Source organism: Erythrolamprus reginae, chromosome 1 (genome assembly GCF_031021105.1).
Source record: "Erythrolamprus reginae isolate rEryReg1 chromosome 1, rEryReg1.hap1, whole genome shotgun sequence".
In the NCBI taxonomy this organism is placed as follows: domain Eukaryota; kingdom Metazoa; phylum Chordata; class Lepidosauria; order Squamata; family Dipsadidae; genus Erythrolamprus; species Erythrolamprus reginae.
In genome coordinates, this window is record NC_091950.1 from 294,660,351 (window position 1) to 294,676,803 (window position 16,453).

Sequence of the window (16,453 nt, forward strand, 5' to 3'; positions counted from 1 at the left end):
TAATTTTCAGAGACTGCCTGAGCCACTCCCTGAAATTTACTTGGTAAGGTTTTACAGAAGTTATTTTGCATTACCTTCTTCCTAGAGCTGAGGGAAAATGATTGGCCCAAACTCACTTCCCTGGCTTTGTGCCTAGGACATCCCAGTTTCTAGTCTTCCTTAACCCCAACTCTATATTCTTAGATAAAAATGTTTCCTAATTCATAGTTGCAAATTTATGACTTAATTGAAAGATGCAGCTGAAAATTAAGTATGAATGCAGTAATTGTGTTTTCAACTTTTCTTGAACAAGGAGTAGATAAAGACCAGAAAGGAGGACCTTACCCAGCTTCATCTGGTGCAGCAGTTGTATGCTTTCTACCACAATGGTATGTGCCATCATTGCTAACACATAAACCATTCATAGATGCTTTGCCCAGGTCTCCTTTGTGATTACCGTAACCTGTATTAGGCTTCCCCCGGTACGCTTGGGATCGCCGATCCGGTAGCGGAAGTGGCAATGCATGTGCATCTGTGCATCCCTGCCATGTCCCTGCACGCCTCCACACACCCCTGTGCAAGAATTTGCTTCCATGCATGTGCAGAAGCAATGAAATAAGTGAAAATCGCCAAAATCTCACACGTGCAGACATCCTCGTGCAAGATTTCAGCATTTTTTTGCCAATTTCTTAGCTTCCACACATGCACAGGAGCAAGTTCTCATGCACGGTGCATGCACCCACCGTCACCCACATGCACACCCACACCCACACCGGCCTCCAGGACCAATTTGGTAGGGAAAAATAAGTGCGTCCCTTCACTGACCATAACTCAAAATGCAATGGTATGACTGCCAAATATAGAAGTCATCAGCATTTTCCCAGTTCTCTAATCAGTGCACTGGACTTCTGAATCCAGTTCATTCATTTACATTTAGTCCTAGCAAGACCAGTGAGGGTCCCATTTGTATATGATAAAAGGAGTATGCATACACTGTTGCCTCTGTAGTATGAAATTTCCTATGCTTTGATGGTATGGAATTACACATTTTCTACTGGTTTCAAACAATGACAAAGACAGCACGGATGAGATCATCCATCGACCCAGGGTGAGGTACCCGCAATATATTGATGATACCAAGCTGTATATCTCCATCCCTTGTCAGTTCATTGTAGCAGTGGATGTGATGTGCTGGTGCCTTGAGGCTTGAGGGTTTGGATGGAATAGATGGAAACAGGATCAGACTCAACCCTGACAAGATCAAGTGGCTGTGAGTTTTGTCCCCAAAAGATGATGTTGATTATCCATCCTTGGCACTGAGGGGAGAGAAATTACCCACCTCAGAATGGGTTCACAATTTGGGTGTCCTTCTGGACTCACAGCTCAAATTAGGACAACATCTAATAGCTGTAGCCAGGGGGACCTTTGCAAAGGTTCACCTGGTGTACCAATTGCAATGCTATTTGGATTGTGAGGCTCTCCTCGCAGTCACTCATGCCCTTGTCACTTCATGGTTAGATTATTGCAACACACTCTACATGGGATGACCCTTGAAGAGTGCTTGGAGACTGTAATTGGTCCAGAATGCAGCTGCATGATCTGTTGTGAGTATGGCCACATTTCACCAATACTCCAGGAGCTGCATTGGCTTCCAGTTAGTCTCTGGACACAATTCAAGGTATTGGTTATTACCTTTAAAGCCCTACATGGCTTAGGGCCAGGTTACTTTTGTGACCGCCTCCTACTGCATATCTCACAACGGTCAGTAAGATCCCACAGAGTCGGGCTCCTTCAGGTTCTGTCAACTAAGCTATGTCAACTGGTGGGCCCACAGGGGAGAATCTTCTCCATGGCTTCCCCAACCCTCTGGAATTTGCTACCCCCTCGAGATTAGGACTACCCCTACCCTATTGGCCTTCCCTAAAGTGGTGAAGACCTGGCTTTTCCAGCTGGCCTAGTGCTGTTGATCTCACTATTATATCTTTATAAGATCCGACCAGAATGAAAGAGTCTTTGGAGAGGGGCGGCATACAAATCTAAATAATAATAATAATAATAATAATAATAATAATAATAATAATAATAAAATTATTATTATTATGTATATGGTTTTTAAAATTGTTTTTAATAGATGTTTTTAAAGATTTTTATATTTATGATGTTTTTATCTTTGTTCTGAGCTGTGCAGAGTCCTTTGAGAATTGGGCAGGAGGCAATTAATAATTAATTAATTAATTATTCTTGGACTATTTCTGTAGCTGACTTCTTCTTCTATTTCCTTTTAGTGGATTTTATTTATTTCAATATTCTTTGGAAAAGAGAAGAAATGGCCATAAGTGTGTATCAGTGAATTAAAGAATGTAAGAGAGTTGATAATATTTAAAATATGCATCTTTGTCAATACTAGCTTCATGTTATATAAATCATAAGCCCAATGCCAAGTTAGTGAAACATTTTTTTTCTAATTAATGAATGATTGCAGAAAAAATAGTAGAGTTCATTAGCATCATATCATGAATATTCTTAGTCTCTAAAATCATCCATCCTTGATCACTCTAAAAAAATAAATCAACTCAGGTCCAATTACAGATTCTATATGCTTAACTTTGTACAATCAGTGAAATGAAAATTGCAGACAAAATTTGAGACCCTGGTATAATCATGATCCAACAAGATGCTAGACAAATTCACAAATGATGAATTTCATCTTCAGGTTTTAGTAAAAGGAGAAGCCTGGTGTAATTAATTGCTATGGGAATCATGATGCTTGTCTAGGTGGGCTTTCATCTATTTGAGAAGATTTTTGTTTTTATGAAATACACAAATCTCTCATTTGGGTTTTGGAGATTTATTCTAGCTTCTATAGCATCTGCATTGGCTGCTTATTGGTTTCCAGATGCAATTCAAAGTGTTGGGTATGACCTATAAAACCCTACATGGCATCGGACCAGATTGCTTCCGTGACCGCTTTCTGCTGCATGAGTTCCAGCAACCAGTTAGGTCCCACAGAGTCGGCCTTCTCCAATTCCCATCAACTAGGCAATGTTGTTTGGTGGGACCTTGGGGAAGAGACTTCTCTGTGCGGGCCACGGCCCTCTGGAATCAGCTCCCCCCCGGAGATTCGCACTGCCCCCACCCTCCTCGCCTTCTGTAAAAGTTTAAAGACCTATCTGTGCTGCCAGGCTTGGGGCCCTTAGACCCAAAGAGTGTAGTATGTCTTGCTGTGTGAATAGGAATGAATGATTTAAAATGTTATTAGAGTTATTAAAGTTTTTTAGCTATATTAATGGGATAAATAATAAATAATAAATAAAATCTCTCTCCTTGCTTATACAATGATGGTATTAGTGACCTGTAACACAGTTAGCTAACTAGATGATAGATAGGTGATAGATAGATAGATAGATAGATAGATAGATAGATAGGTAGGTAGGTAGGTAGGTAGGTAGGTTGGTAGGTAGATACATGGTGAGTGAGAGGGAGAAAGGGAGATAGGGGGAGAAAGAGAAAGGGGGGGGGGACCGAGAGATGAAAAGGCACACTGGTTTTGGTTTGTAGTACTATAAATATTTTGTAGGGTTGTGGCCATTGCATAAAGAACTTGGATATAGTTAAATCCAACTTGAAACTAAAAAGTGATGTTCTTATTCCAAGTCCATTTGTTCCAAATAATTTTCTTAAATGTTCCATTCCATTATTTTCAAACACTGTATCCAATGTTAATTCAACTTTTCATTTATAAGAAAATCTCTGAAAGGCATGGTAACCCCTTTTAAGCTTGGGACCAATAAATTTTATAGCATAAGGGGAGTTTTCTTTAATCCCAAGTGAAAGATGGTTTAACAACAGGTTCAACAACTTTAAAAATGGGGTGGGGAGGAATAAACCACAAAAGGATGATTAACATTAGACATAATAAAGGATATTTTTCAAAAATGATTTCAGGAAAAAATAAAAGTATCTGTGTGTATAGATATGGTGTATCTAAAAGATGTTATGGAATAGGAACAAATTCTACTTGACCAGATGAAGACTGCGTTAAAAGAAGATTTTAAAATGGCAGACCACAAAGATACCATTAAAAAAGATAGACACTCAGCCAGTGTTCCCTCTAATTTTTTGGGCAGGTGGGCGGAAAGGTATAGTGTCTGAGCGGCAGTCCCTTCGGGACTGGGCGGCACAGAAATAATAAATAAATAAACAAATAAATAAATAAATAAATAAATAAACAAACAAACAAACAAACAAAAAACCCACCCTGTTTTGCCTCAGAGAATTTCAAAATAAAATACTGTACTGTGTGTCTATAACAGTGAGCTCATAATAGGGCAACTCTATCAATATCAAAATGCCACTTAAATAGTTGAGCTAGTTTCAAACTAGATTTTGATTTTTTTCTCTCTCTTCCTTACTCCCATTCTTTTTCTTTCTCTTTTCCTTCCTCTCTTTTTTCTATCTGTTTCTCTCTCTTCCTCTCTCTCTCCTTCCCTCTCACTCTTTCCCTCTTGGCTTCTGGGCAGGTTTGGAAAACTCTGAGTTGATGATGATTTTTAAGTGAGCGATTGCTCACTGCTCAGCTTAGAGGGAACTATGCACCCAGCTTTCCTCTCCCCACCTGCCACACCTGTTTCCTCTCACTAACTCAGGCCTAGAGCCTTAAATTCTGAGTAATTTAATGGCCAGGGGGAAAGAACAGGAAGGCAGCAGAGTGAGGTTTGTGAAGTAAATTCAAATTTCTTAGCTTGGACCAGCGAAAGGCAGTGTGCTGTGGCGGCAGAGAATACAAAGGCCAACTGGAGACACAACGCAGCGTGACATGATAGTTTCTGCAGAAAGTTGCTATGTAAGTATTAAGAACAAATCCCGAGTCTGCGGAGAGGGGCAGCATACAAATCTAAATAATAAATAAATAAAAATAAATAAAATGTATTTGTAAATATGAAATTGTTAGCAGATGTGGGTGGGAGGATAGCAACATAAGAGCTGGAATGCTCTCTTTGTAGTTGGGCAATAGTGCCATCTCATTCTTCCCCCCTTCTTCATGCTATAACTTTTCTTAAGGCCTTTATTGGTCTTAATATTCTATTTCTTTGAATCTGCCAGTAAACTGTGATAACCTCATGAGTTTCAGCATCACTTAATTGTTGCCATTGAACCCTTTATATAAAAGTTGGTGCAATTTATCTCACTTCATTCTATAAAACTATTTGTATTACTGAATACTCCACTGAGCTGGGAAGTAAGATATATGCATGGTGTCATGGATTGCTGTTTTTTATTCTATTGCCAATCTCATATATTATTAAAATCTCATGTAGAGGCACAACAAGGGTCCTAGCATTGAATGTATGAGTCTTTCTGGGCTCAACTATCAGAAGAGATATAATTTTAGGCATCGGTTAGCAATTGTGGAAATCAGTTTATGTACATTTATGATATTTTCTCTGTGTTGGATGCAGAGGATTGTTACAGCTAAATCAGAAGTCACCTTGTGACAATTGTCACCATCTAAAGGAAAGTGCATAGTCCCTACATCTTTGATTTATGGTCCCATCCTCTTGCTTATCCTGTCAACTGAATTCATATAATAAATCTATGGCAACCAGCTTTCTCTGGTAGAGATGGCAGTGGTGCCATATAAGGTCACTTCTTTTCAGGAATTGCTTAGTTGCTCATCAAATCCATCATAAATGTTCCAAGGTTAGTGAAAGAACCTCTTGAGCCCTCTGGATGCACTGGAAACAAGGTAATCTTTTTTTTTTATTCGAAATGCTGACCATTTCTCAAAAGCCAGCCCTGCAATTGCCTACTGAAGTAAAATGGTCACACTTTTCAGTAGCAAATAGATTGTTTGATTGACATATGAATAGCCTTTCCATTCAACAAGTCTTCTACTTAGAATTCATCACAAAGAGAATATGAAAGATAAGATCTAAAACATCTCCGATTGCATTTTCTTTCTAAATCTTACTGTGAGTTACTACCAAAATGCCTATGCAATATTATCCATCTATTGTACATAAGGGGCGAGTACAAGTGCACTAGAGTGCCTTCCATCCCCTGTCCTATTGCTCTCCTATATCTCCTATATCTTTCTTCTATTCCTATATCTCTTCTTCTATTCTTTCATTGATATGTTTTATTCCTATATCTTCTCTTCTATTCTTTCTTAGATATATTTTACTATTAGCATATCCTCTATAACCTTCATTATATATTTTACTATGTGCATACCCACTAAAAACCCTCATTGTGTATTGGACAAAATCAATCAATGAATAAATAAATAATAAATAAATACCTAAAGATTGCAAGGACCAACTACCACCTGGCACTCCATCAGGTTATAGTCAGATGAGTCACTCAACTTTTGCATAAATTGCTAAGTAAACTGAAAAAATATTGTCACGGTGGTGAAATCCAAACATTTTTACTACTGGTTATGTGGGCATGGCTTAGTGGGCATAGTGCAGCTTGGCAAAGTCTCTATTCCTTCCCCACTTCAGGAGAAGGATTTTGCAAAATCTCCATTCCCACCCCATTCTGGGGCTAGCCAGAGGTGCTATAGTATTTGCCGGTTCTCCGAACTACTCAAACTTTCTATTAGCGTTTCTCCATAACCTGTTAGAACCTGTTGGATTTCACCCCTGGATCTTCAGGTATGCAAGAACATTTTCACTCCTTTCTGTAACCCTTCTGTAACCAAATGTTCAGATTACAGCCAAGAGGAAAGGAAGAGAGACACAATGAATGGCACATTGTTCTGCCAGAAGACAGGGACATGATAAAAGGAGGTAGAAGACTGACAAATGCAGAATTTGAAATGACAGGGGGAATCCAAGAAGAACAAACAGCTCTTGAAGAGCATTTAAAATACAATTGATCCTTTTTTGTTTAATAATGTGGATAAATGTACTTAGATACAAATATTTTAATTATTGCAACTTTTTAATACAGCCAGAGAACTACAATATATAGCATAATTATTTAATTATAAATATTAATATTCTTGCTTTTGTAGTGCTATATATGCTTTGGAATGTCCACATTTGCCAAATGGTCATATTTGGGATAATCTGGCAATCATGTTAGGTTTTAATTCCCCCTTGCAATAAAAACAATATTAATTTGCTATATGCATATGTCAGTTCAGTATATGGATGATGCAAAAATAGGGATAAAATGAAATGGCTTAGAGGATAACAGAAGAACATAATAACAGTTGGAAGGAACCTTGAAGGTATTCTAGTCCAACTCTCTACACAAGCATAAGAAGCCCCTATATCAGTGATGGCGAACCTATGGTATGGGTGTGACGGGTGGCATATGGAGCCATATCTGTTGGCACACGAGCCATTGCCCTAGCTCAGCTCCAACATGCATGTGTGTGCCAGCCAGCTGATTTTTGGCTTGCACAGAGTCTCGGGGAGGGTGTTTTTGGTTTCCAGAGAGCCTCCTGGGGAGGGGATCAGGAAGGGCATTTTGTACCCTTCCCTGGCTCCAGGGAAGCCTTTGGAGCCCGGGGAGGGTGAAACATGAGCCTACTGAGCTCATCATAAATTGCAAAACAGACCATTTCTGACCTCCAGAGGGCCTCTGGGGGAGAGGAGAAACTGTTTTCGCCCTCCCCAGGCATTGAATTATGGGTGTGGGCACTCATGCATGTGTGTTAGCACACACCCACACTCTTTTGGCACCTGAAGGAAAAAAAGTTTGCCATCACTGCCCTATATCATTCCAAGCAACTGGCTTGTTCAGTGTCTTCTTAAAAGCCTCTAGTGGTGGAATACTCACAATGTCTATCAATAATATCAAGATTGTCAAATATCATTATTAAGATTGTATATATTATATTGATAAATAATATGAAGATTGTCAAAGGACACCTGGACAAGCTTGAGCATTGGAGACATATTCCAACAGGAAGAAAATACATACTATACAAAGATACAGAATCCTACATTTAAGTATCTCAACAGATGGGTGGATAGAATTAAATACACTAGTCTTCTTAATCCATAGAAGAATATCAAAGATGAAAAGAGTTATCAAAGCAAAATTTAGTACTGGTTGGAGCTGTTGCAAGCCTACAAGGAATACTAATAATACTCTTCAAGTATCTGAAGAGCTATCAAGTATAACAGCAGAGAGTGTTCAGATTTTTCCAGAAGATAGAACAAGAAATAATAGATTCAAATTGCAAAGTAGTTTTCAATTACAACTTGATGAGTTAGCAGTGAAAGCTTGGAAAAGAAATTCAGATGTGATTATTTTTCCTATAATACTCTATGGAAGTGAAAGTTGGATTTTGAATAAGTAAGATAAAAAGACTACTGAGAATTGTATAACTAGCTCTCCTTTTTTCTCCTGCTGCTGCTGCTGCATCTGCGGTCCTTGCTTTTTTCCTCTTTCCTCCTTCCTGGCCTCGGATGACCTTCCCTCTCTCCTGCCCGGCTCCCCTCCATCCTCACGTGGCCACCTCCCGCCTGAGGGACAAGCAGAAGGTGTGGATGGAAGTGGCGCTGGCAGCATTTATACTTCTGGCAGCACCCATTCACCTAGCTACCCTGAGGCCGGGGGGGGGGGTGACCCAGGAAGGAAAGCGTGGCAAACGCGTAGCAAATTTTCACGCCAGCGAGCGACACTGGGAAGGTTGTAATTCAAGGACTTAACAGTTCACTTGAATGATGATGATCGTTCAAGCCACTCCCACCTGGTCACATGACCGGCAAGTCATTCCTACCCAGACACATGACCATTAAGCCACACCCACAAAATAAGCCACACTCACAGTGCGGCAGTAAAAATTTTGGCTGCTCATTACTGGGCGTGCTACATACTAAATAGGTGGATGGAACACTGGGAAGTTACTGCTGACAAAGTTCTTGATCATGTAATGATGGCTGGTGAGTGCCAGGATTTGGTGAATTAAAGGATTTCATGTGCAGAATGACTGTGTTTGAGCCTTTGTACTCCAAGAGCTTCCTGAAACCTGACTCCTGCAGGTCAATATATTCCTTGACATTCCTACTGCAGTTAAGCAGTTAAGCTCTTAGCTGTTAAGATCTAGCTAAAATCATGTAGTTCATGATGTGAAGCCTATATATTATCATATTTCATGTGAGACATGGCCATAAATCTTAACTCTACAGCCACTCAACTTGTATAAAGGAAGTTTATATAGCAAAAGTGCTCAAAAATGATACCGTTAGATAAAAGGCTTTATTGACTTTATTTTAGACAAGATAGATGATATAAATGGGAAAATCATTTGCCTATTCACAACTCAGAAATCAATATTTGTGTGTGTGTGTGTGTGTGTGTGTGTGTGTTGTAAGTTCTAGTAGTTTTCTTCCTCCATTTTTGAGTAAATGGACATGTGACCAGTTTTCCCCATGCTTGGCATTGATAGATATCCAACATCATCAGTGTTTAGATAATGGTTCTGTCTTTCTTGAGAACTGTGGATCCCACCTTGCCAATGCATATCTTTATATATATAATTCAAAAATATTTTCAACAAACTACCTGAAAATAGATAATATGGCCGACTCTTCACAAAGCTCCAGGCTGCGCCCCTCCTCTGCCCTGCATGGCTTCAGCAGGCAGGAGCTCTATGGCAGCCCTGCAGCAAGTCAATCTGAGGCTTCAGAGCTCTGTGCCAAGTAGGAGCAGCCCAGCCAAGAGCATTGTGAGGCCAGAAGCAGCAAACACAGGATGGGAGTTGATCTGCAGAAACTGCAGAGGCCTCCAGCCTTGCAATCCTACACAGGGAAGGCAGAGGTTTGCTCCAGAGTATTCTCCTCTGCCTGGGGATCCCATACGTCTCCCTCATCTGGGATCATCACCGGAGCCAAGATTCTCAGGGCAAGTTGCTTTGCATGATTTGCATGACGTGGCATAACATTAGCACTGAGGAATGTCTTGCTCACCTTTCCATCACAGGCTCAAGGGAGGAAGGGATGATCCCTTCATCTCCTCTGTCCCACTGCAAGGCAACTACTGAATTCCTGCCCATGAAGCTGCAGGGTGGCTGAGAGCAGTGCAGCCAGGAGGGTGAAGAGCCTGCATGAGGCCAGCAGCAACAGGTCCAGCAAATTCATCAGCTAGCCAGAAGCATGGGGGCGGGGTGAGCAGGCAATCCTGATGCATTACATGGCCTTCTGCTTCATCATGGCAGCCTGAACAAGGCACATGCTCTAGGCCTGGTAGAGTGCAAACTCTTTCCCCCTAGGCCTTTACAATTTTATGTATGGTATGTCTGTATGTATTTTTGGTTTTATAATAAGGGTTTTTAACTGTTTTAATATTGAATTATTATATGCTGTCTTTATTGCTGTTGTTAGCCACCCCGAGTCTACGGAGAAGGGCGGCATACAAATCAAATAAATAAATGAACAAACAAACAAACAAACAAACTGTGGTTTCCACCTGCTCCAGAGCCACAAAGTGAGCTGCAGAAGGGAGGACCGTCAGCTGGGCAAGGGCAGGGCTGGTGAGAGTGCACCGGAAACACCTCCAGGTGTTCAGGGAGAGAGAATGAGAGGCAGATCCTGCCCATCACAGACTCAGCCAATCCATAGGGCTGTGATTAGGGGGGTGCCGGGTCACACTGTGTTCCCCTTCCCACACACAGATTTGGCTACTACAGTCTTGCTGGTGGGACAGCAAGGAAACGAACCTCCATGAGATGATGAGGAGCCACAATGTTTAAGCGCTGCCTCAAGGATTGCTGTCCATATTTGTGAGAGGACATGTAGTTGTGCTGCTTCCTGTGCTGGCCATCCCCACCTTCACTAGGGCTTATTTTTGGATAGGACTTACTTTAGGCCCATGCTTAAAATCAGCCTAGGGCTTATTTTTGGGATAGTGTTTATTATTGAGAAAACACAGTATTTAGATACATCTTCAATCCTTCATATCTTTGTTCTGGTGCATCAAGTCCTTAAGGTAATCTTTTATAACTGGTGTAACATTTTAAATTAAAAATATACCCTGTGTACATTTTATCATCCTCCCATAAAAATACTGCTCATATTTTTCATAAAAGCAATTTCATAAGTTTGGCTTAAGGTTTCAGCCAAACTAATAAGTGAAAGAAATTATAAACAACCAATACAAAATATGCATGGGTCTATGTTGTTAAGCAGGCTAAACTAATATTGAATATACATGAATGTGGTTTAAATTATTAAATGACCCCACAGTAACCATGGGAACATGGAGGTAAGAAGCATGAATATGGAAAGTTCTACACAGTCAAAAATGAATTTAATTACTTGTACATTGACAGGTATATGTGAGTTGAGCATATGTGAGTTGACATGGAACAGAATTAGACAAGTTCAGTCAGAAAATTATACTCTTAACTACTCAGGACATTAGTAACCAAGAATGAACCAAAATGGTTACAGTGCAGTCAATGGCTGATTAATAACAACTAGACTGCCCTTATGATTATCCAAGTTTATATTCATACTACTAATGCATTTGAAGATGAGGTTGACATGTTTCATGATCAAATTCAATTTGAAATCTACAAAATATGCAGGCAAATATGCTGCTGGACACTGGAATGTCAAAACTGGAAATGCTAAGGAAAAAATGTACTTGGATTGTATGATGTAAGAAATGAAGCAAGAAGACAACTTAAATTTCTGCTAGTCTAATGGCTTTTTTTATTGCTAACACAATTTTCAAACAATTAAAACACCTTTGTGGACATCATGAGAAAAGAGTACAGTATAAGAAATCACCAGAAATTAAATTGATTATATTGGTAGAAGACAATAAAAAAATGCTCAGTTACACCAGGAAGGTTTTTGCTAGGACAGACTGTGCAAGAGATCACAAATTTGCAAGTTCCATGTTAAGTTGAAGGGAGGAAGAGGAAAGCCATGTAATTCCCATGATACAATTTTCATCTAAGGAAAAATGAAGGATTGTTGAATAAATCAATCCCAAAGTTCTCACTCAAAGCACAAATGGCCAAGCTCAAATTATCATAACTTGGACATGATATGCAAAGACTTAGCTCTTTAGAGAAGGCAATAATGCTGGTGAAAATGGAGGAAAAGAGAAGAGGATGGCAAGCCATGAGATAGATGGTACACTATATATATTAAATAACGTACTTTGTTGGAAGTCCTAAAGTAGAGGTTCCCCACCCCGCTAGACCCTGGACTAATATTTGTCCACGGTCTCTTAGAAATTGGACTATGTAAGTGTCAGGTGAGCTTCATCTGTGGATGCACACAATCTAGGTTGCACGTGAAACCACCTACCCCCAATCAATGGAAAAATTATCTTCTGTGAAGCTGGTCCCTGGTGCCAGAAAAGTTGTGGACTGCTGACCGATTGGAGAGAAATTCTAATGAGAGATCCTCAGATAGACAGATCCTTTGTCTGTATATGAGCGCACAGCAATTTGATAGCACATAATCATTAGCCAAAACTTTATAGCACAGGATAATTATAAATTATTTTGAAATAACTGGAATTTAATCACACTACCCCACGTCTGCAATCCTTGTTCCCCAACAAAGCACCCAGGCTTTTAAAGCAGAGCTGAAATTATGTTTTCAATACCATAGCAAAATAGTCAAACAAGCATGTGAAAAGCTTCTATTCAGTGGATCAATTCAGGAGTGAGAAGCAATGGAGCAATACTACACCCACAATATAAACAAAAATGCTAATATATTTTTAAAATGCATTTCTTAAAACATCTGAATTTAGAGCAAGCAAGGACATTATTATGGACATTATATGTTTGGGTTTTTTTGTTTATTTATTTATTAAATAGATCCGTACAGCCTCCAAACATACACACCATAAATATAAAGCTATATCCCTTTATAAGCTGTAAAATTCCAGTATTATTTCTTCATTGACTATTTAGGTATGTAGAACTCAGGTGACTGTAATGTTACTTGACAATAAAAAGGGGATCTTTAATAATATTGTCAGTGTCAAAAACAATTACTTTGGCAATATCCCTCTGTGTTCTGGAATGTCCCTTCACTCGTGAGCAGTGATGCCCAACTGAGTTAATGATTTGGTTTTAATTATAAAGGAGACTCTGAGCTGGGAAACCATTTTAATCCCCTGTAAATTATTATGGAGGCAATTCTTTACACAATTATGACTGCAAAATTCACTCTCTGGTGATGGAAGCCCACTCAAAATGAAAAGAGAGTAATATTTCATAGTCTTCTGGCTTGATGAAGTCTTGTACCACATGAATGAAATTTGTTTTGTTTTGTTTCCTAATGAAATATTAGGTAGAACAAGACAGCAATGGCATGTGTTGTTGTGTTCTGTCAGATAAATTTCACATGAAGCTGAGTTAGATAATCTGTTCATCTAATTGACTGACTTCCTAAATGGCCTGGCAGAAGTTTTTTTCCCATGCTGCCTACTGACGTCTCTTTGTGATGGGCATTGTATAAAATGCGTGGCAGCATGTTAGTCTGCTAGTGGGGTATTAATCTGCTAATTTGATTTAAAGGCAGCAAATGGACAAAGTTAATGGTCTATCATAATTCTTTAACTATCTGAAAAAAAAACATGTTTAAAACTTTTAACCCCTTTTGCACAGTCAGTATGCCATGATATTATAGGCCCCATAATATCTTTTCTTCTTCTCAATATCCACTTTTGATATCAAGCTGGCAGAAACATTTCAGACCCCATTGGCTCAATGAACCTTGAAACAGATATGAGCTTGATCTCATATAATCGGCAACAACTAGTTGAGTGAAATTCTTTATACCTGTTCTGCCAGGCTCTCTGGTAGGAGCCTCCCGAAAATTCAAGGGTACAAATTTCAGACACACATATTTTTGAAAATTCAAAACAATGTTCTTTATCACAAAATTCAAAATAAACTAAGCACTCTTTTTGTATTGCAAAGAGCACTAATCTCAAAACAACCTGGTAGTCTGTACAAGTCCCTTAATCAGTCCTTAAGTACTTAGCTTGCAGCTGTGAAGAAACACAGTTTCTGTGAAGTCACAGCCCTTCTTCTTCCACGAAGTGAAACACACACACACTTTGCTCTGCTTTGGTTTCAAAGTCGTGAAAAATCAACAAACAAAGTCCGGAGTCAGCAAGGCAGTCCTGAAGCACAACGATCAGATAATCTTCCACAACGGCCAAACCCACACGCTGCTATTTATATCAGCAGCACTAATTAATGGAGTCCCACTCAAACACAGGTGGCCTCTCTTATCTCTTGTAATATGCCCTCAATTGGTCTCTTCTATGCATAACTCTGCACCTGCGTGGGTCCAAGACTTCCGCAACCGAATCAACCAAAGATAATGGAGATTGACTTCCTGGACTGTGTGCAAAGTCACCCTCTTCCAAGTCACTCCCACCTTCTTCTTCGTCCGAGGAAACTGACCTACCTGACTCTGTCGGCAATAAAACAGGCCTATGACATGTTGAAATTTCCCCTGCATCCACCTCCACATTCCCTGGGGCAGGAGCTGGGCCAGAGCCAACCACAACAATACCTACTTTGAATAGTTTGTGAGTTTAGACATGATACAGTCAGAATTGTTTGTGCAGATCTTTACACATGCATTCCTTAAAGGGCTAGTAAAGTGGAATTTTTTGCATGATTATCTATCATATAGTAGCCATTCAATGTCATCCTATTGATCCTCCCTATGAAGATTCTTCTGCAAACATGATTGTTTATGCAGAGACATAGAAATAAGGGCAGTGAGAGACAGGTGCTATGTGGTATAATAGAAGAATTCCCTCCCTGTTTCTTCCAAAATTCCCCAATAATTTACTTTGAGATAAACTAACACTAAATAGAAGTAAGGTGAAAATGGTGTGAATAAGTGGTCCTTAATTCTGGGAATTATTAGGGTGGTATATTTTGAATAAATAAACATTATTTTCAAAGTGCCTATGGAGATTCTCAGTCATCCAGGTCATGGTTGTCCCAAAGGCGCTTTTTCCAAAAGGCAACTGGACTTTGTTTTTACTTGAAGATGTTTTACTTTTCATCCAAGAAGCTTCTTCATTCCACTGGTTTATTGTTCTCACTGACAGGAAATTGCTCCTTAGTTTTAGATTGGATCTGTCTTTGATTAGTTTCTACCCATTGGTTCTTGACTTGCCTTAGAAACATAGAAACATAGAAGACTGATGGCAGAAAAAGACCTCATGGTCCATCTAGTCTGCCCTTATATTATTTTCTGTATTTTATCTTACAATGGATATACAGTATGTTTATCCCAGGCATGTTTAAATTCAGTTACTGTGGCTTTATCAACCACGTTTGCTGGAAGTTTGTTCCAAGGATCTACTACTCTTTCAGCAAAGTAATGTTTTCTCATGTCGCTTTTGATCTTTCCCCCAACTAACTTCAGACTGTGTCCCCTTGTTCTTGTGTTCACTTTCCTATTAAAAACACTTCCCTCCTGAACCTTATTTAACCCTTTAACATATTTAAATGTTTAAATCATGCCCCCCCTTTTCCTTCTGTCCTCCAGACTATACAGATTGAGTTCATTAAGTCTTTCCTGATACGTTTTATGCTTAAGACCTTCCACCATTCTTGTAGCCCGTCTTTGGACCCGTTCAATTTTGTCAATATCGTTTTGTAGGTGAGGTCTCCAGAACTGAACACAGTATTCCAAATGTGGTCTCACCAGCTCTCTATATAAAGCCTTCTGATGCTTTAGAAAATAGGTCGACTCCCTCTTCTTTGTGGCAGTCTCTCAAATGTTGGAAGATGTTGGTTTTAAATGAGGGGTTTTATATGTGTTTCTTTTTAATATTAGATTTGTTCTTTAACATTGTTTTTACTACTGTTGTGAGCTGCCCCGAGTCTTCGGAGAGGGGCGGCATACAAATCTAATAAATATTATTAATAATAATAATAATAATAATAATAATAATAATAATAAAGACTGCTATCACAAAATTCTTCCTTTCACTAGATTAGTCAGTCCCAGTTCCTGCAACTTTTCTTCATGTGTTTTAGCCTCCAGTCCTCTAATAATCTTTGATATTCTTAACTTCACTCTTTCTAAAATTTCAACATATTTTTTGTAACATGGTTACTAAAAGTGGATGCAGTATTCCAACTGTGGCCTTACCAAGATATTATAAAGTAACACTTAATATGATCTTCATATTATCCCTCTGTTGATGCAGCCTATGACTGCATTGGCTTTTTCGGCAGCTGCAACACACTGTTGGCTCATATTATATATAAGTGATTGTCCACTAGGATTCCTAGGACTGCTGATTTTGGGAATGGACCCTAATTGTAAATTGTGAAAAGGCAAACCAGATTTAGACATTGTTTATATTGGAGAACACAGAGAGAGAGACACACACACAAACTTTCAGGGTAGTATGCTAAATTGGAAAAAGAAGATTATATACATTGTTTCCATATTTTTTATGAAAAGTGAATGGATACATCCATGAAGTTTCCAAATTATTA